Source organism: Aethalodelphis obliquidens, unplaced genomic scaffold (assembly GCF_003676395.1).
Source record: "Aethalodelphis obliquidens isolate GAN/ISIS:26980383/991018 unplaced genomic scaffold, ASM367639v1 scaffold56, whole genome shotgun sequence".
Taxonomy (NCBI): domain Eukaryota; kingdom Metazoa; phylum Chordata; class Mammalia; order Artiodactyla; family Delphinidae; genus Aethalodelphis; species Aethalodelphis obliquidens.
The window spans coordinates 6,625,636-6,645,875 of record NW_020838000.1 but is presented as its reverse complement, the minus strand read 5'-3'; the positions used below and the strand labels follow the sequence as shown (position 1 = coordinate 6,645,875).

Sequence of the window (20,240 nt, the reverse complement as noted above, 5' to 3'; positions counted from 1 at the left end):
CAGCTTTATTGAGGGGTAATTTACATACCACAAAATTCCCTCATTTTATACCTACAACTCAATACTTTTTATTAAATTACAGAATTATACAGCCATCACCACAATCTAATATGAAACATTTCCACCATTCCAAAAAGAAATCTCATGCCATTTGTGTTCATCTCCATTCCCACCACCAACCCCAGGGAACCACAAATCTTCTTTTTCTCCCTACCCTTATTCTAGCTTGGAACAAAGGTCAACACTATTGGACTTACCTGGTGGCGCAGTGGTTGAGAGTCCGCCTGCTGATGCAGGGGACACAGGTTCATGCCCCAGTCCGGGAAGATCCCACATGTCACGGAGTGGCTGGGCCCGTGAACCATGGCCACTGAGCCTGCGCGTCCGGAGCCTGTGCTCCACAACGGGAGAGGCCACAGCAGTGAGAGGCCCACGTACTGCAAAAAAAAAAAAAAAAAAAAGGTCAACACTATTAAGAAAAATATTAATTAAATATTAATATTTTAAAATACAAGACTTAAAAAAATTTACAAAGAAAATCAGTTATATATTACTCTAAATGATCACTCAAAGTAGAAGGTGTAATATTGATGTTAAACCAAACCGACAATAGTGATTAAACCTTGCCAATGAAAGCTCATTATTCAGACAACATTTAGTAATAGGTCATAATGCAAATTCTCCTTTGAAAAAGATAAATATATATGTATACATGTGTTATTCTTCTAAATTTGTGTAACCCTTTACATTTTATAAGTAAAAAATGTTTTTGTTTAAAAAAAGAAAATCAGTTATAAACACAATTGTCAAATCATTTTAATAATATGATATGGTGAAATACGTGCTTTATTACTAATGCATTAAATAACAAGATCTAGTGTTGGCTCCAATAACGACTATAATTTTAAAGTAATGATGAGTATTAATGATAATTTGAGTATCTGCAACAAGTATGACATGAAAGAAAGATGATTTCTTATTTTACTAGTCTAAATGGAAGTTTTTACTGAGTGAAAAATTCTTTAAATTCTATGATGCTTTACAATTTTCAAAAGTTTCACACACATAATTTAATATAATCCCATAATAACCCTTTTTATTTCCACTACCCTTATCTTGCCCCTTCCCTCCTCCTTCTCCCCACTGATAGCCACTAGTTCATTCTGTATAAGATGGCCATGATTTTACTGAAGTATTTACAGGTAAAATAACATACTCTCTGGTATTTGCTTCAAAATACTTTAGCTTAAAAAGGGGACTGGAGAGAGTGGTGGGCAGGGATGGCCCCGCCGGGGTGAGTGCGGTGCTCTGGTACGAGATGTTCAAAGAACACTGTAGGAAGAACACACTCCACGAAAGATACCCTCCTCTACACAGCACTCTATATATGCTGATGAGGAAGAATTCTCCAAACACTGCGGATCATCTATCCCCTCAACTCCTCAAGGAAAAGAAGCACAAAGAAGTTTGGACGCTTCTGAAATTGAAGCAAGTGAAAACGAGTCTGTAAAAATTAGTGCAAAAAAGCCAAGAAGAAAACTCAAGCCCATTAGTGATGAATCTGAAAGCACTGAAGAAAGTGATATAAGAAGAAAAGTTAAACCAGCAGACAAGATAATACACGACAACATGAAGCTGTTTCAGCTACAGCATCTTCAGAACTTTCAGAGAAACCAGCTGAATCAGTCACGCCTAAAAAGATAGGACCCCTTAGTGCTGAGCTCTCTGTTGAAAAAGAGACCCTGGCAACAGAAAGTCAACTGAAAACTCAGAAAAAGATGTTTTGTGGCAAAAGGAAGAAACCAAGAAGTGAAGTCACAGATTTGGATACTTCCGACTGTGTACCTATTTGGTGTTTAAAAGAAAAGCAGTGACATCATGGAGTTAGATGTTGTTTTGTCTGCATTTGAGAGCATCCCCTTAGAGTATAAACAAAAAATAGACTCAGAATTTGTAAGGAAGCCATCAACAAATTTCATTCTAATTTGAAAGAAGAACTCATCGAACTGCTTAAAGAAATCCAGATGTTGAAAACTCGGAAGAACGCTAAGATGATCTCAGATATCGAAAAGAAAAGGCAACTTTTGTTTTGTCTTTTTGTGTTTGTTTTTTTCTAATTTCTAACTTGCCTTTTATTTTTCTTTCTTTCTTTCTATTTGGCTGCATTGGGTTTTCGTTGCTATGCACAGGCTTCAGTAGTTGTGGCTTGTGGGCTCTAGAGCGCAGGATCAGTAGTTGTGGTGCACAGGCTTAGTTGCTCTACAGCATGTGGGATCTTCCCAGACCAGGGCTCGAACCCATGTCACCTACACTGGCAGGCAGATTCTTAACCACTGCACCACCAGGGAAGCCTGGGAACCCATTTTTAAAAGGTAGAATTTAAGACATCCAGTTCCCTTTAGCATTTTCTCACAAGCATGAGTAGTGATACGACCAACATTTCTAGGATCTATGTAATGAGCTGCAGCCAATAGAATAGTCTCGTTTCTGTTTCATCCAAATTCTGCAGTTTACTCAGTTATTGCCTGTGGCTCCTTGCATAAATAGATCTGGGGATATTTGTCTCCAGTTAAATTATTTTATGAAACTTGAAATTACCTTCAGTATTAGTGTTATCTTTCTTTGAGAAATCAACTGCCAAATAACAAAGAAAATTTTAGCTAAACCTCATCTTACTTACAGATTTCAGCCAGAAAAGGGTTTTCCACATTTAGTACCAACCCTACCCACCTGTTCTCTATCCCTTTTGTAGATAGAACCCATAAAAGGTAAAATCCAAGTACTCTATGAAGAAATAGTGTATTCTAAAGAGAAATAGACTCACAGACATAGAAAACAAACTTATGGTTACCAAAGGGGAAAAGGGTAGGGAGAGGGATAAATTAGTAGGAGTTTGGGATTAACAGATACAAACTACTATATGAAAAATAGATAAATAACAAGAACCTACTTAAGGCACAGGGAACTATATTCTATATCTTGTAATAACCTATAATGGAAAAGAGTCTGAAATTTATATATATATGTATAACTGAATCATTTTGCTGTATACTTGAAACTATCACAACATTGTAAATCAACTAACTATATTTCAATTAAAAAAAAAGAAATAATGTATTCTTCCATGAAAATTCTACGTACATAAATTCTTTGGTCCTTCCCTTTTTTTCCCTCACAGATATAGCGGAAGCCCAGAGATGTTTAGATCTTTTCCCTTCGTCTGCGGTTACCTTCATGGTTGCTTGTGATTGAAAGCTTTCCAAAACCCACTTGGGCCTCTGAGCAGCACTCCAGCAACTGCACGTTAACCTGAGTAACTAGAGACTACAGCTAACAGACCTCACACCTGTGTTTTCCCCACTGCCAGCCTTTCACACCCACACCTTGTTACTAAAGCAATTTAAAGAACTGTATTCTGAAAAGAAAATTTTTTACATGTTATTTTTCCTTTCTAGATGTCTCACTTCAATTAGATAGGACATTGTTCTCCCCTTACCAGGCTGATTAACCCCTGGTGCTGCCCCATCTGTGTATGTGTGTGCTCCATTTTTCCATTTATCAGCCTTTGGTTGCACTTATCCACTGACCTGTCTATTGCTCCTTCTAGACAAAGAGTTTCTTCAAGGCAAGGGTCATCTCTCACATGCTTCTAAATCACTAAGCATCTGACACAATGCCTGGTGCACAGGAAATATTCAAAAATTGGTGATGAACACATGGCCCATACTACATTCTGTCCAGTGGGTAAAACCACGTCTGACACCTAAGTATTTCCACGTCAGCTTTGCTATTCTTAACTTCAATAACTGCTATGTGCCTAAATATGGATATAAAGTACATATTTATATTGCTCAGTTGGCCCTTTCCATCTGTCTTCTGTTCTAGGAAATTTCCTTTATTTCTCTGAGTATATCCTTCATTCCAGTTCTCATTCCAAGAGACTACCTTTTCTCCTAAAACTCCCATTAATTGAATGTTACACCTTCTAAATCTGTCCTCTCTCTTTCTCTCTCTCTCTTTCTCTCTCTCTCCTGACATCATATTCATACTTTCCATTTTTTATCTCTTTGTGCTGTTTTCTAAGAGAAGTTTCTTCAGCTTGGGTTCTCAGTGGTATCCACTGGTTCATCTATTAAATTTTTTCCGATACTATATTTCTAACTTACATGCAGTGAAATGTGCAGATTTTAAGTATAGAGTTTGATGAATTTTAACAAATGTATATATCCACCTTTATATCCAAGAACTCAATTTATTACCCACAGATCCATGCTGAAAGAATGATGAGAAAACAAACTTCAGAAAAAAGAAAATAAATCTCAAAGGAATAGATAAATGCATGAACTATTAGAAAAATTTATTCTTAAGTCTAAATAATTGTTTGTTAAAATATTCAAAATAATCTGAAACTAGAATTCCAGTTGAAATCAAGATGGGAGATGGAGAGGGACTTCCCTGGTGGTCCAGTGGTTAAGACTCCACGCTTCCACTGCAGGGGGCATGGGTTCAATCCCTGGTTGGAGAAATAAGATCCCACATTTCATGGGGCATGACCAAAATAAAATGTGCAAATAAAAATGTGTTTAAAAAAAAGATGGGGGGCTTCCCTGGTGGCACAGTGGTTGAGAGTCCGCCTGCCGATGCAGGGGACACAGGTTCGTGCCCCGGTCCAGGAGGATTCCACATGCCACGGAGAGGCTGGGCCCGTGAGCCATGGCCGCTGAGCCTGCGTGTCCGGAGCCTGTGCTCTACAACGGGAGAGGCCACAACAGTGAGAGGCCCGCGTACTGGGGAAAAAAAAAAAAAAAAAAGATGGGAGGTGGAGAAAGGAGAGGAAGCAGAAGACATAAAAGCATGCTACATTTTTTGTATTGTTTAATGGAAGACTACAGAGATACTACTTAACTGCAGACATTAGAACAATGCATTTAATATGGAGACACAAAAGACCCCAAATAGCCAAAGCAGTCTTGAGGGAAAAAAACGGAGCTGGAGGAATCAGACTCACTGCCTTCAGACTATACTACAAAGCTACAGTAATCAAGACAATATGGTACTGGCACAAAAACAGAAATATAGATCAAGGGAACAGGATAGAAATCCCAGAGATAAACCCACACACCTATGGTCAACTAATCTATGACAAAGGAGGCAAGGATATACAATGGAGAAAAGACAGTCTCTTCAATAAGTGGTGCTCGGAAAACTGGACAGCTACATGTAAAAGAATGAAATTAGAACACTCCCTAACACCATATACAAAAATAAACTCAAAATGGATTAGAGACCTAAACGTAAGACTGGACACTATAAAACTCTTAGAGGAAAACATAGGAAGAACACTCTTTGACATAAATCACAGTAAGATCTTTTTTGATCCACCTCCTAGAGTAATGGAAATAAAACTAAAAATGAACAAATGGGACCTACTGAAACTTAAAAGCTTTTGCAAAGCAAAAGAAACTACAAGCAAGGTGAAAAAACATCCCTCAGAATGGGAGAAAATATTTGCAAATGAATCAACAGACAAAGGATTAATCTGCAAAATATATAAACAGCTCATGCAGCTCAATATTAGAAAAACAAAACACCCAATCAAAAAAATGGGCAGAAGACCTAAATAGATATTTCTCCAACGAAGACATACAGATGGCCAAGAAGCACATGAAAAGCTGCTCAACATCACTACTTATTAGAGAAATGCAAATCAAAACTACAATGAGGTATTACCTCACACCAGTTAGAATGGGCATCATCAGAAAATCTACAAACAAATGCTGGAGAGGATGTGGAGGAAAGGGAACCCTGTTACACTATTGGTGGGAATGTAAATTGATACAGCCACTATGGAGAACAGTATGGACGTTCCTTAAAAAACTAAAAATAGAATTACCATATGACCCAGCAATCCCACTACTGGGCATATACCCAGAGAAAACCATAATTGAAAAAGACACATGCACCCCAATGTTCATTGCAGCACTATTTACAATAGCCAGGTCATGGAAGCAACCTAAATGCCCATCAACAGACAAATGGATAAAGAAGATGTGATACATATATACAATGGAATATTACTCAGCCATAAAAAGGAATGAAATTGGGTCATTTGTAGAGATGTGGATGAGTCTAGAGACTGTCATACAGAGTGAAGTAAGTCAGAAAGAGAAAAACAAATATTGTGTATTAACACATATATGTGGAACCTAGAAAAATGGTACAGATAAACCGGTTTGCAGGGCAGAAATTGAGACACAGATGTAGAGAACAAGTGTATGGACACCAAGGGGGTAAAGTGGTGGGGGGGTGGTGGTGTGATGAATTGGGAGATTGGGATTCACATGTATACACTAATATGTATAAAATGGATAAGTAATAAGAACCTGCTGTATAAAAAAATAAAATTCAAAAAAAAAGAACAATACATTTAAGTGTGCATGTTAAAATCTAAAAGTAATCATAGTAGAGTAATTAAAAAGTGGACATCACATCAGAGCAGTTTGGTAAGGCCATTGTGAGAAGGTACTACTTGAGCTAAGACCCAAAGGGTGAGAAGGGTCCTGTGATGCAAAGATCTAGGGAAAGCATATTTTAGGCAGAGGAGATAGCACATGCAAATGTCTGGAGGCAGCAAAAGGATTGGTGTGTTTGAGAACCAGAGAGGAGCCCAGTATAGCTGGAGCGCCAAACAAGAGTGAGAAAGAAGCACTTAGATCTGAAAGGTAAGAAAGAGTCAGACCATGCGAGGCCTTTACACAATGTTAAAGGGTTTGGATTTTATTCTAATTTTTGAGGGGTGACCCTGAAGTGAGTTTTGTTTGTTTGTTTGTTTTATTGACATATAGTTGATTCACAATATTATATACATTTCAGGTGTACAACATAGTGATTCACAATTTTTAAAGGTTATAGTCCATTTAAAGTTATTGTAAAATATTGGCTGTATTCCCTGTGTTGTACAATATATCCTTATTTACTTTATACATGGTAGTGTGTACCTGTTAATTCCCTCCCCTTATCTTGTCCCCTCCCCCTTCCCTCTCCCCACTGGTAACCACTAGTTTGTTCTCTATATCTGTGAGTCTGTTTCTTTCTTGCTGTATTCACTAGTTTGTTTCATTTTTTTTAGATTCCACATATAAGTGATATCATAGAGTATTTGTCTTTCTCTTGCATTTCTCTGATGATTAGCATCTTTTCACATGCCTGTTAGCCATCTGCATGTCTTCTTTGGAAAAATGTCTATTCAGTTCTTCTGCCCATTTTTTAATTGGGTTGTTTGTTTTTTTGATATCGAGTTATGTGAGCTGTTTATAGATTTTGGATATTAGCCCCTTATCAGTCATATCATTTGCAAATATTTTCTCCCATTCAGTAGGTTGTCTTTTCATATTGTTGATGTTTTCCTTTGCTGTGAAAAAGCTTTTAAGTTTAATTAGGTCCCATTTGTTTATTCTTGTTTTTGTTTCTTTTGCCTTTGAAAACAAAAAAAATATTGCTACAGTATATGTCAAAGAGTGTTCTCCTTTGTTTCTTCTAGAAGTTGTATGGTTTCAGGTCTTACATTTAGGTCTTTAATCCATTTTGAGTTTATTTTTGTTTATACTATTAGAGAATGTTCTAAATTCATTCTTTTACATGTAGCTGTCCAGTTTTCCCAGCACCATTTGTTGAGGAGACTGTCTTTTCTCCATTGTACATTCTTGCCTCCTTTGTCATAGATTAATTGACCATAAGTGAATGTGTTATAAAATCATTATGGAGAACAAGTTTCAAAGAAAGAAAAGTGGAATCCAAGAGGCTAAGTCAGAGGTGATGGAGATTGGATTGGGAAATGGCAATGGAGATAGAAATGAATGGATCGGGGGAAAATTTTAGAGGGAACACTGACAGCCCCTGGTGGTGATGGGCTGTACATGAGGGTGAGGGAAAGGAGAAAGTTAAAGATGATTCCCAGGCTTCTGGGTTTTACAATCAGGTGAATTGTTTTTATAGTTGGGTAAATGGTTTCTATAATTGAGTGAGTGGATTTTATAATTGTGTGGCCCTTACTGAGTTGGGAAAGTAATTTGTCTGAGAAGAGAACAAGGAGTGAAGACCACAGGCCTCCTTTACATGCATCCAGATGCCCTTTTAGATGCCCACGTGCAGGTGTCTGTCCACAAACCTGGGGTTCTTTTTTTTTTTATTGAAGTATAGTTGATTTACGATGTTATGTTAGTTTCAGGTGTACAGCAAAGTGATTCAGTTATATATGTGTATCTATATTTTTATATATAAATATATATACATATATATTCTTTTTCAGATTATTTTCCATTATAGTTTTTTATAAGATATTGAATATAGTTCCCTGTGTTATACATCTATTTCATACATATTAGTGTGTATCTGCTAATCCCAAACTCCTCCTTTATCCCTCCCCTACCCACATTCCCCTTTGGTAACCATAAGTTTGTTTTCTGTGTCTGTGAGTTTATTTCTGTTTTGTAAATAAGTTCATTTCTATCATTTTTTAGCTTCGACGTATAAGCAATTCCCATGTGTTCCTCTACCAACATGGAAACATCAACTTTTATTTCCCTGAATACCAAACTACATTCTTATGAGCTCTGAACACACAGAGTACAAGATACTCTGTTCATTTGGTAGAAATGGCATTCCTCCCCGAAAAGGCACTAATATCTTTACCGGGGGTTGATGCACAAACTTGAATAGAAAAAATGATTTCCACAACATCCACCTGAAGTTTAGCACTTCCTTCAATTCTGAATATAGGCAAAAAACTGCAGTATTATTTGCTATACCTGTGACTGTGTTACAAATACAATTACAAATATTTTCCTATCATGTCAGAGGTGTTCCAAGTATCTCAAAATGTTATTTATGCTCATCATTACTTTGAAATATGCCAGTTATTTGACCTGACACTAGATCTTTTTATTTAATGTGCTATTAAATAATATGATATTTAATATCACAATATTTTAAAGATTTGATAATTTTTTTCAGTATAATTGGTTTTCTTTGTAATCCCATGCATTTTTTTTATGCATTTAAAAAACATTATTCTGAGAAGAAACCCACAAGGTTCATCAGACTCTAAAGTTTGTCAAGTGCTTAAAACATGCACAGTTCCTATTAGCACTACGTAAGTTTTAATTAAACAAATAAATTTCATGGGTTACTGGTGGGAGGGGGTTACAGAGTCATGGACTGGGAAGGCTAGGAATGGAGAAAAGCAAGTGAAAAAGGAAACAGGAAAAATATAATTTCACTAAATAAAATCCCAATATGTGTGATATGATCCCACTAATGCCTGTTTATATAATTTTATGCTTATTTATAAAGCAAAATTGTAAAACAATGGACAAATTTTAAATCTCATAAGTGTTGGAAGTCATTTTCCTAACACTGTCTTCAGAGTTCAAAGATAAAATAATAAAAAGCCAGAGTTAAGGCATCTGCAGAAAGACCAAGCATAGCAAATTCATCCACTGAGACTATACACCCTGCCTTTCTCTGATTGTAGAACCAGTCCCAAGTTACTGAATTTCAGGAAATTTTCATTAAAAAGTAAGACAGGTGAGAATTTAAAGAAAACATTATCATCTGTTCTGTGAAAATCTCTTTCAAAACACTTACGGTTTCTTGGCAGTTCACTTGAGAACAACAACAAAAAAGAGGCAAATAATGTGTTGTAAGATATATTATGAGAAAGCCAGGCCACACCTTCAGAGTCCACCAGGGTCCTTCCCTAGGATCCCCATCACCCGCAGACCTCTCTGATCTCGCCATGTCTGAGGACTATTCCCGTTCAGTCAGTTAAGTCCAAAGTGAGCCTCAGTCTTTCCAGGTTATCCTTCTTGCAAAGAGGAGAGTCATAGGTTACCAGGGGTCCCCAACCCCTGGGATCTAATACTTGATGATCTGAGGTGGAGCTGATGTAATAATAATAGAAATAAAGTGCACAATAAATGTAATGCACTTGAATCACCCCGAAAGCATCCCCAACCCACAGTCCTTGGAAAAACTGTCTTCCACGAAAACGGTCCCTGGTGCCAAAAAGGTTGGGGACCGCTGGACCATTATACTGTAGGCACCATCCACTAAGCTTCCATCTACCCTCAATCCATTTTTCTTACTGAAGCCAAAATCATTGTTTCTAAACACAAATGTGATTCTCTCAAACTCTCCCTCCAAAAACCTTTTAGTCTCCCCCATTTCTCTCTGGATCTGGACAAAACTCCTTCATGTGGCTCCAACGCCCTGTGCGGTCTCACCTGAGCCCACCTCTCCAGCCTGACTCACCACCATGTTCCCTGCATCTGTGCTCTGCACACTCGGCCCTCCTGTCCCCTGACCTCCCTGAGCCTCCCTCTCCTTGGGGCCCTTTGCATGTGCTCATGCCTGTGACTGGAATGTCCTCCCACCTCCTCACCAAGGTAGAGCCTGTGAATCTTTGAGACCCAACCTCCATCCCAGTTTCTTCATACTTTAGCCTCTCTGAGATTAGAGTGTGTCCTACAAGTGAGTGGAGTCTTGTGAGTACTGTTGGCCCGGATGCAAGTCAATTCTTCCAACAGTTTGCCTCTGCCAGTCATCTCAGGGAATTACCAGTCTGAAGTCACTTTAAATTCTCTCCTTGAGTTTTGGGACATATTACTGATGTGAATTCAGATGGAGAACACTTAAGCACTAACTTGACGTTGAAATTCTCGAGAGAGTTTTCTTTTCCTCCATCAGCTCAGTGCCGACATTGAGACAAGTAAATTTCCTTGCTGTCCCTTTCCGTGAGATCATTTATTTCTTACTTGCCCTTTTATTGCGGGGGGCATCCCAGCTTCATGTGGAGGTTCCCTTTTAGGAATTCCCTTGTGGATGAGTTTTTTCTCAGTGGTACATAGAATAACCATGCATCATATAAAAACTGCCTCTTAAGTTTCGATGAAATACAGAGGTTCAAATTCCCCAGTTAGAGGCTTTCCTGGTATTCTGTATGGCTCCAGTCTTCCCACCCGTCACAGCGTAACTTCAGCTTTGTTTCTATGTGTGGTTAAATCTACCTCCCTTTCTAAACTGTAAGCTCTGTGAGGACTGAGACATGAGACTATATTTTTTTCATCGTGGCAATTCTAGAGTCTTCTAAATATTTTTCCAGCTCATACACCCTTTGAGCTACTTCATGCAGTTCTGGGAACAGAACTGTGGCAGATTCAAAGCCCAAACTGGGGCCATGATTTCCATGTTCTTGGTACATGGAGGCTTTCTACTTTCTGCAGATTAGAACCTCCCAAAGTTTCCCAGCTTGGCTAGAACTTACTGTTCACTCCTCAAACCCGAATCCCCTGAAAGCTAAGTTCTCTCCTTTGTCAGTTAACACAGCTTTATGCATTCTTCCAAAAAGGAAAAAATGAGCCCAGTTCTCCCTCCTTGCTTCCCCATTCCATTATAAAACTAATCATATTCAGATAATTGCACCAGCTCCTCCTTCAGACATCATATAATAAGGTAATGCTTATGGGTATAAAAATCATTTAATACATTAATGCATTTTTTCAAGTTTAACATTATTTACTAAAATCTTTATTACCCAAAGCATGGAGTGAAAAGGAAGGATGGAGTCAGTTAATACTAATAAGGATTTATTTACTAGTTTTTCCTGTTAGGAAGTAAAGATGACTACCATTTCCTTTCAAATAAAGAAAAGCGAAGGGGTTTCCTAGGACAGAGTTGATGATCCAGGAATCATCTTGCATAATAATAATAGTTATTGGGCTTCCCTGGTGGCGCAGTGGTTGAGAGTCTGCCTGCCGATGCAGGGGTCACGGGTTCGTGCCCCAGTCCGGGAAGATCCCACATACCGCGGAGCGGCTAAGCCCGTGAGCCATGGCCACTGAGCCTGAGCGTCCGGAGCCTGTGCTCCACAACGGGAGAGACCACAACAGTGAGAGGCCCGCATAACACACACACACACACACACACACAAAAAATAATAATAATAGTTATTTGCTTGGGGCTTACCACAAACAGTAGATGCTACTATTGTGTCTTTTAACAAATGGGGAACTCATAGCTAGGAATGGTTAATACTTGCCCACAAGGTCATAAATCTACAAAGTGATGGACATAAGATTTGAACTCTGGTAGTCAAATGCCTCTTAGTGAAGGAATGAATTTCAAAGCAGAAAATGATGGCTGGTTTCTCATTGCAGTGAAAACGTATTCCCTTTAAACCTTAAAATAACTTGTTTGTTCATAAATGTAGGTAATTGTGATACACTTTGGGAGGATGTGGCCTTAAAACACAGCTTCTACCTCCATATATATGCTGGAAAATTTAGTTTTAAGTATTGATTAGTCAGAAGCCATTTCCTTCACAGTCAAGACCATTTTAAATCTTCTTTTTTTTTTTTTTTTGCGGTACGCAGGCCTCTCACTGTTGTGGCCTCTCCCGTTGTGGAGCACAGGCTTTGGACGCGCAGGCCCAGCGGCCATGGCCCACAGGCCCAGCCGCTCCATGGCATGTGGGATCTTCCCGGACAGGGGCACGAACTCGTGTCCCCTGCATCGGCAGGCGGACTCTCAACCACTGAGCCACCAGGGAAGCCCTAAATCTTCAGAAAGAAATAAACATTGAATTCTAAAGTCCCTTATTTACATAGTGATTATGCATATTTACTTGCCATTTATGACTCTTTTTTTTTGGCCAGTATATAGTAGACATTTATTAAATGCTGCATTGTTTGGATGATGGATGAATGGATGGATGGATAGATGGATGGATGGATGGATGGATGGATGGATAGATGATGGATGGATGAATGGGTAGATGGATGCATTGATGGATGGATGGATATCTGGATGAATAGATGGATGGATAGATGACGAATGGATATATGGGTGGATGGATATCATGGACTCTTTCTTGGGCACCTGGGTAAGATCTACTCTGACTGGGTGTTTTGATCCTTGGCTCTTTCAGTTCTCTTTTGGTGCCTAATAAGCTACTCCAAAACTTGGTTAAAAAATTAACAATTTATTATTTCTCATGATTCTGTGCGTTAACTAAGCTCAGCTGGGTGGTTTTTCTGTTCCACGTGTTGTTGGCTGGATCACTCTTGTGGCTACATTCAGCTAGGAGCTGGGCTGAGCTGCCTTGGTGTTCCTCCCCGTGGTTTATCTCTCAGTGATGTATCTCATCCTCTAGGCATTCTCCAAATGGCCTTGCACGTGCAGCAGAATATCCTGGACATCCATTCAGCACGGCAGCTGGGTTCTACGAGAGAGAATTCCAAGAGGACCAGCCCCCAAATGCAAACACTTACCAATAGTCATATGGTCACACCCAGACTCACTGTGGGAGGGGTCACAGAGAACATGAATCCAGGAGCTGTGATTCATTTAAGCCACTGTGTAAGAGTCTACGTCATTGGCTAACTTGCTGCCCCTTCCTATCTCTTTGGATATGAACTGGTCTAGAAAAGTGGAGTTGTAATAGTCAGAATGCTTTAGTTAAATGTAATGAAACTCAAACAAACTAAAGCAAAAACAAAATAAATTGGCTCATGTAACTGTAATCAAGCATAGCTGGAACTAGGTGCTCAAATATTGTATTCAGGACTCTCTCTCCCTCTGACTCTTGGCTCTACTTCATTCCATGTTAGCTTTATTTCCTAAAAGCCAGTTACCATATAATGAAAAAATCCCCAATGATCCGTATTTAATTTGTTTTCATACCTTACAACCTCAGAAGGTGAGAGATTTCTTATGACTTTAATTTCCCAAAAGAGACTATTTGCCCAGAGTCCCCAGACAGAGAGGAGAGTTCTTGCCACATCAGTGGGTCTGTGGAAAGGATCCCTTTAGTCCCTCTTTCACTAAAAGAACAGCTGTTCAAGTCATTAACGCTGCATAACAAATCACTAAATTTTAAGTGACTTAAAATAACATAAATGATCATTTTCTTATCTCATGGGGGTGAGAAATTTGACACTGGCTCTGTGGGCAGTTCTGGCTCAATATCTCTGAAGCATTTGCAGTGCTAGGTGACTGGAGCTGGAAGTGGGGTGGGGAGGTGGGGTGGAGGCCAGCAGGAGCAGATGGGCGCTGGCCAGGCATCGCTCTAAGAGTAGTTCCAGGGCTTCTCCAGGTGGTCTCTCCACATGCGATAATTTGGGCTTCTTCATGGCACGGTGGCCTCGGGGCAGTTGGACAGCTTCCATGGCAGCACAGGCCCCCAGCAAGAGTGTTCCAACCAGCAACTGGAAGATGCACCACCTTTTCTGACCGAGACCTGGAAATCATGGAACATCACTTCCACTGACCAATTCTATTGGTTAAAAGTGAGACATAAGAGATTCAAGGGAAGGGGAATTAGATTCCACCTTTGATGAAGGAGGGGCAAATTTCTACAAAACCATGTGGACTGAGAAATATTCTTATGACCATCTCTGGAGAATGCAGTCTGCCACAGCAGCCCTTACAGAGCCCTGGCTGGGTGTAAAGAGCTTCAGTTCTGACGTGTATACCACACAGGCCTAGGTTATCAGGATATCGTGCTGCAAACATGTTTCTCTAACTTCAGATTACCTTTGCTTTAAATGAAGTACCCACAGATTTCCATCTCTTTTTTTAAAGGTATGATTTAGTTCTGCTGTTGTTCTTGTATTTTACCCATCAGGTCCATGTGTTAGTAATGGGAGGAAAACAGTGTTACTGCAGTCCCCATGCCCAAAACTAGATTTCAGCTCTGTTCCTAATCTCTGAAACTTCAGTCTCATTCAGCAAAAATCTCCACCAAATTTAAATCGGGTTATTCTTTATTTTTTAACTTGAGAGAATAAAGCATATGAAACTCTTGGCTTTTCTTTTTCGTTCTCTTGTCAGAAGTGAATCCAGATATAAGGAGTAGATGAGTTTTGAGCAAAATAGAGTCACGCAAAAAATACCAGAAAGTCTTGAAAGCAAGCAGAGAGAAAAGACATATGGCCAACAAATAAACAATAATTAGTCAGAAAGCAGTTATTTCTAAAATAACAATGTAAACTAAAATACAGTGAATATTGCCAACATGCTGAGTGACAGTAATTATCAACTTGTCAGGCAAACTTCCACATCCAACTAAAACATGTGATTGAAAATAAAAATGCGATTGAGGGTGTGACCAAGATGGCAGAGTAGGAAGACCCTGAACTCACCTCCTCTGCAGGCACACCAAAATTACAACTTACAGAGCAACTATCTATGAGAACAACCAGAAAAGATTTTCCAAAACTGAAGATATAAAGAAGGAACCACAATGAGATGGGTAGTGGCGGCAGAGACACAGTTTAGTCAGGACCCACACCCCTGAGTGGGTGACCCCAAAACAGGAGAAATATCACAATTGCAGACGTTCTCCCCAAGAAGTGAGCAGCCCCAGCCTCATACTGGGCTCCCTGGCCAGGGGTCCTGCACCAGGAAGACAAACCACCAAAACGTCTGGCTTTGAAAACTAGTAGCACTTATGTTTGGGTGCCAGAGTACTATAAGATACACATGCACATGCAAAACCTCACATGTTCTGAGTCCCAATGCAGAGGCAGTAATTGGAAAGAAGCCTGGGTCAGACCCACTTGCTGACCTTGGAGATCCTGCCAGAGGGGCAGGAGGCAACTGGGACTCCCCCTGGGGATGAAGACACTGGTGGCAGCCATGTCGGGGAGTTCACTCTACCGCAATGATGCCAGCACTGGCGCATGCCATTTTGGAATCTACCATCTAGCCTATTAGCGCCAGAGGCATACTCGCCCACCAGCAAACCAGCACTAGCCTCGCACCGCTCTGGGGCATGCAGGCAGCCTCATAGCAACATGGCCCCACCCGCCAGCAGGCCCTCAGTGGATGGCGGGAGGTTGGAGCCTGGATTTTCATTGTTGGAGTGGGTGGTTATAGATAAGCAAGGAACGAGGTCTAGAATGAGCCATGCGGTAATGGAGTCGGAGACATCCACGTGCCACAGTGTTCATTGCAGCTCTATTTACAACAGCCAGGACATGAAAGCAACCTAAGTGTCCATCAACAGATGAATGGATAAAGAAGATGTGGCACGTATATACAATGGAATATTACTCAGCCATAAAAAGAAACGAAATTGAGTTATTTGTAGTGAGGTGGATGGACCTAGAGACTGTCATACAGAGTGAAGTAAGCCAGAAAGAGAAAAACAAATACCGTATGCTGACACATATATATGGAATCTAAAAAAAATTAAAAATGGTCATGAAGAATCTAGGGGCAAGATGGGAATAAAGACACAGACCTACTAGAGAATGGACTTGAGGATACGGGGAGGGGGAAGGGTAAGCTGGGACAAAGTGAGAGAGTGGCATGGACATATATACACTACCAAACGTAAAATAGATACCTAGTGGGAAGCAGCTGCATAGCACAGGGAGATCAGCTCGGTGCTTTGTGACTACGTAGAGAGGTCGGATAGGGAGGGTGGGAGGGAGGGAGATGCAAGAGGGAGGAGATATGGGGACATATGTATACGTGTAGCTGATTCACTTTGTTATACAGCAGAAACTAACACACCATTGTAAAGCAATTATACTCCAATAAAGATGTTAAAAAAAAATGGAGTCAGAGACATCAATATAAACTCTTGTTTAGCTTAATGTAGATACAAATATTTATACATAGAAATATTTGCAGATATGTGTATATACATGGATTAATATTCACACATATATTTGCTTGCTCTATCAGCCAAGAGGGCACAGAAGCAAAGATACCCCTGTAGCAACTAACACACTTAGTGCCCAGAACTTGGTTTCCCGTAGCATTCTCTACTAAAAGGTCTGGTTCGGGCTCCTTAGAGAAATGGCTAATTCTATGACTGGGGCAGAAAATATACAAGATGAGCCTGGAGCATCTTATAGTGCCAGAAAATTCAAAAGTGCTAAAAACAAACAAACAAAAAACCACACTGGAATGTTTTGAGCAACAAAATTAAATAGCATGGGGTTATAACCCAAAGTATAGAATAAATATCTATGATATAAATAAATGATGAAATAGACTATAAATGGGGGGTGGTAGACAAATCTCCCATGCAGAAGAATCGCAAATAATTTATGTAGACACTCCACTCTCAGAGAGGTAGAACGTAACCTCCCACTTAAGTGTGGGCTGCACATGGGGACTGCCTGCCATAGAAAACAGTATGGAAAAGGGGAAAAAGGAGTAACTTGACAGTAGAGAAACTTGAAAACACTACCTTAGCCAAGTGATCAAGGCCAACATCAACAGTGATAAATAATGTTGAGGGTATGTTCCTTAGATGTGATGTGATGAGGATAACCCTTTACCTCTGTGGTCTTCCCCCCAGAACACATAACTGCAGTCTAACCATGAGGGGAAAAAATCAGACAATTCTCAACTGAGGGATATTCTACAAAATACCTGACTAGCACTACTCAAAACTGTCCAGGTCATCAGAAACAAGTAATGTCTGAGAAACTATTATCATAGCCAAGAGGAGCCTAAGGAGACATGACAACTAAGTGGAATGTGGTGTCCTGGGTGGGATCCTGGGGCAGAAAAAGGACATGAGGTAAAAACAAAGAGATCTGAATAAAGTGTGGATTTTAGTTAATGACACTGTATCAGTATTGGTTCATTCATTGTAATGGACCTTAATTAATTATTAAGAAGTTAATAATAAGGGAATCAGTGCGGGGAACTATCTTCACAATTTTTCTGTAAACCTAATACTGTTCTAAAATTAAAATTTTATTTTTAAAAATAAAGTGAATGCTACCCAAAGAGAAGGAATGCATGCACGCCTGAGCAGAGAGCAGGCGTGTAAATAGTAAAAGAGCTATACCAACAGGGAGGGTGAATGGTGGACAGCTAGTACACATAAAGCAAAGGCACAGAATTGCCAGAAAGCTTAACGCTTTGTCACTCCAAGTGTGACCTCTAACCAGCAACACTTTATCACGTGGAAACATTAGAAATGCAGAGTCTCAGGCCCTACCCCAACTTACTGAATAAGAATTTGCATTTTAACAGGCTCTATAGGTGATTTATGTGCACTTTAAAATTTAAAAGGCACCAGCTTAATGACTATCAAATACAGATTGTCTGTTCATCCTCTGTCCTCCCCAAACCCCACCTCTCCCCAGCAAAATTCTTTCACCTATAAAGCTCAATAATTCGGTTTTTCTTTTTATCTTTTAAAATTTGTTATACGATTTTTAAAGGTTACTTCTCATTTACAGTTAGTACAAATATTGGCTATTTTCCCCGTGTTGTACAATACATCCTTGAGCTTATCTTACACCCAACAGTTTGTACCCCAATTTTCAACCCCGATATTGCCCCTCCCCCTTCCCTCTCCCCATCGATAACCACTGGTTTGGTCTCTATATCTGTGAGTCTGCTTCTTTTTTGTTATATTCACTAGTTTGTTGTCTTTTCTAGATTCCACATATAAGTGACCTCGTACAGTTCAATAATTCAGTTTTTCTGATAGACATCCTTTACTACAAAAGTCGATGAACTTACCAGGGATTCTAATTGTGAAAATATTTCTAACAGAACAAATTACAGGCTGGATCTTTGGACAAAGACAACACTTTTAGTCTTAATTTAAATTCTGTAGTAGTTAACTCTCCTCAAACAACTTAGAGAGTTGGTATGGGGAGTTCTTTTGTTAAAAGATAATTGTTTATTGATTGGTTTGAAGTATTGATATATGTAAGCTTACTCCAGGAGAGCGAGAAAAAGGCTTTCCCTCTGCCCAGATGAAGGTGTATTCACCTCTATCTACAGAGTGGAAAATCAGCCAAAGTACTTACAGGTGGAATAAGGACTGTACGCTCCAGATTACTCTCAGGAAACATTTCTGAGTCTAAATGTACTTTTTAATTATCTCTTCCAATAGCACTATGCTAATTGGCTAATTTGGAAATGATATGAGATCCCGTGTGCTTTAAAGAAAATCTGTTTGTTTATATATTTATTTGCACCTGAGACTGTCTTATTTCTGGCAGGACAAATGTTATTAAAACAGAATCACCTGCTTATTTTAACCAGATTTTTTTTTAACGAACATACATGAATTGGATTATCCCTAGGGTTTCAGGAGGAAGTATTGGCATTTTGAGTCATGGGAAATTGCCACTTAGCCAGGAAATAAATGAGCTTTAAAAAGATCCCATTATTTTTTACAAGGTTATTATTGTAAATGTTTCATAATAGAAGAAATGCCCTTCAAGTTTACCCTCATTGTTGGTTTATGATTGGGGTGTTAACCTCTAAGGAGTCCAGCTCTTCACATCAAGCCACAGTGAGTTTTCATAAGTGGTTATTACAAAAAATAAAATTACCCTTTATTGGTCCCCATAATATTTCCAACAAGTTCCTCCATTTGTTAGCTATTTTGTGAGGAAGATTTATTGAGTTTATTTGTCTGGGCTAGGAAAGAGTGGCTTTTTAAAGTTTTTATGAGTTGAACATATTTTACTATTAACAAGACCATCCTGAACTCTGTAGAAACATGATTTAGGTGAAAACGTGGTGATATATTTGGGTATTTATTTATATTTCACATGAATATTTCACAATGCTGTACCTGTTTCACTAAGAGATGGAACTTCATGATCCAAACAGACTTTCCCTCTAGCTTACTATTGAAAATGTTCCTTTCCAGTCTAACTACTGCCACTAAATAATGAAAGAAGAAACTGCTAGGATCACCCTGGATTTCAGAAAGTGCAGTGGTAAACAGTCTCCTCCCTCCAGCTTGACATTCTCCTTTTTTTCTGAAAGCATTATTGAACGGGCTGCTGCTCTTCTGCACTGCGGGCTGAACCTCATCGCGAAGTTTAGAAATGTTAGGGTGCCCCCTACCGTTGCAAATGGGGAAGCACGGTTCTTCGCTGTTGCATTCGGGGAACAGGATTCTTCCAAAAGGAGTACTTAACCAAAGTTCACATAAGTGATGGTTAGTCACATGGAAGGCAGGTAAAGAGGGAGGAAGGGAAATGGGAGGGAAGGAAGGGAGGGAGAGAGAAATAATAACTCTACCTAAGGATAAATTTAAAATTTTGGAGCAGAGCTACTTTAATGTTCAGCCTGGTCTAGAGATCCATCCATGAAGGGGGCAGGGGATTTGAATATTACACCACCAAAAATATATGTGTATGTGCACTTTTCTAAAATGATAGTGCGTAGCTTTCATCATATTT

At 39.4% G+C, this 20,240-nt stretch overlaps 1 pseudogene; it reads left to right on the top strand.

Moving 5' to 3' along the window:
- LOC113609337 (E3 ubiquitin-protein ligase RNF220 pseudogene) overlaps positions 1-1,704 on the top strand; it is a 29,183-nt pseudogene extending 27,479 nt beyond the window's left edge.
- Positions 1,705-20,240: the final 18,536 nt, after the last annotated feature.